Raw genomic sequence first — 2,614 nt, forward strand, 5'->3', positions numbered from 1 at the left:
AAATTTTACATAATATAAAAAAATATGGGATTTTCTTTATGCTTCTAGAATGAAATTAAAGTAGTACTTTTTTTTTTTTTTTACTTACGAACGTAATTTTAATTTTATTAAAAAAGTACTTATATATTTTTTATGTTCAAACAACTTAACTATTTTTTATTTTATTAAAAAATATTTTTGTAAATATATCTAAATACAATTTTTTCCTTCTATATCTACTTATTAAAAAGTACTTCTTTTAACTGCACAAACAAACACAAACATTATTAGGAAAAAAACTATCAAAGTGGCAAATAATAATTTAGGGAAAATATTATATTTCAGTATTAATTAAAACAATGATTAATTTTAGAGAGAAATAATTTACTTAAAATATGAATAATGAGAAAACAGACTCAATTTTAGTAGTTGCTAAACTATGAATAGAATATAATTAAAAAAAATCCAAAATTAAATATTTTATATACATATTATAATTTGTTGTTATTAAATTTTGGCATTCATCCAACTCTATAAATATGCATGAGAAGTCCTTAATGGAAGCCGTCGAAAGAAAAAATATTTTAATTTGTTTTGTGACTCCAACCTTGACTGTATTTTTTAATTCAAAAAACTTAAAAACATGATGAAAATTACCACCAAGATAGTATTTGTTATGATCTTTCTCGCTTTGGTAGCCACTAACGGTATTTTGTTTTTCATCTTATTATATGTATTTTTTTTATTCTAAACAATTTTATTAATTACTTTCTTTCAATCTCCGATCCAAATTGAGGCCACAGAAAAAGAATCTAGCTAGTATAGCATTACATCTTTAAGCCAACTCGATTTTGGTTGATATAAGATGTTTGTATTTTCTTTTTTTTTTTTCCCTCTCTAAAACAATAAAAAAACATTTTTTACTTAAATTAAGAATGTGGATTTTTTTAGAAAATATGTAAGAGATTTTTAATGAAATGTTTTTTTAAAACACTGTCTTTTAAGAATAAATTTTTTTTAATAAAAAATATTCAAAAAAAGAAAAGAAAAATGTTTTAAAAGTCAATTCAGACACATTTATGCTTTTTCTTTTTTTTTTCTCTGTGTTTTGTAAATTTTTTATGATGTTCTAAATATATTATGTATGACTCTTTTCCCCTTCTTTATTTTTATTTTTTATTTTTTTGTAGGGTCTGGTCTTCAAAAGACACCAACAAACATGGAGCTTCAAAATCATTGGATTGGTGGTTGCAATTGGCCTGGTGGTTGCAATTATTTTGCAAAAACTTGTGCTCCATTTATTCCTGTGTGTATAAAAGGTGTTTGTAGATGTAAAAGGACAGGCAATAATATTGAAAAAACAAAACAAGAACGCCATAATCGCATAGATGGTGAAAAACAAAATTAGTAGGTACATATCATTATAAATAATGTAATATTTGTCAGCATATATTAGAGATGAGTATGTGTGGCTTATATGACTTATGTATGATATAAAATAAAATATTTCAATAATAAAAATATTGAAATTTAATAATTTATTGTTACTCATGGATGTAAAATTTGTGATGTCTTATATAGTTATTATATTACCATGGAATTATTAAGTAAAGAAATAAGTTTACAAGTAGTAATTTCAAAAATTAATTTTTTTTAATACTGATGCCACAGCCATCCGTAAGTAATAATAAAAATAAAATCATCCATAAAATTGTTTTGTCGGTAAAATAGGTTCTAAAATTATCAACAGTAAAATAATCGATGGATATTTTTTTTATGTTCGTTCTCGTCATGAGTAATGACAAATTTTCTAGTAGTGGTAAAATGAGTTAAATTTTAAAATAATAATAAAATTATTATTATTATTATTATTTATTTGCTATTATTTTTGAGGATCAGTCTTTTCAAGCAGTAAAAATAGAATCTGCAATATAAAGATAGTTGGAATTTACTGTTGTGAATAATAAATTCTGTTAAACCTGTTTGGTATAAATAATAGGTTTACCTTTTATTTTGGAAAATTAGTTGAGATTTGTAATTGACTTTCTCAAAGTATTGAGTGCATTCAAAAGTAATAGTTGGTTAGTTTCTCTAATCAAAAAGAGTTCTTTTTCTCTGTACACATTATAATTTTTCGTTCTTTGTTCTTTATTCTTCTTTCTTACTTCTTTCAAGCAATTTGTTTTGAGTTTCTATATGGTATCAAGAGCTTTTGGATTCTTCAATCATGACAGATGCATCTGTTAACTCCAATTTTGGGAATTCAAATCCCTCCCATTCTGCAAATTCAAATCCTATCAACAATGTTATTGCAAACAATTTTTCTTTCCCACCACATCTACTAAATTTGAGACCTTTCAACCCCGTTAGTGACAAGCTTGGAGAAAAGAATCACAAGACTTGGGAGCAGCAGGCATTAGCAGCTATTAGAGGTCAGAAATTAGAGGATCACTTGTTTTCAAATTGTGTTCCAAAATCAGCAAAATTTTCTTGAATCTGTTACCTATCAACAGTGGCTCCAAGATGATTATAATCTTCAATCCTGGTTGCTTGCTTCTATTGATCCTGTGTTCAAGAACAAAATGGTTGGCTACACACTTAGTCATCAAATTTGGACAAAGATTGAAGAGTACTT

This window comes from Arachis hypogaea, chromosome 20, assembly GCF_003086295.3.
Source record: "Arachis hypogaea cultivar Tifrunner chromosome 20, arahy.Tifrunner.gnm2.J5K5, whole genome shotgun sequence".
Taxonomy (NCBI): Eukaryota; Viridiplantae; Streptophyta; class Magnoliopsida; order Fabales; family Fabaceae; genus Arachis; species Arachis hypogaea.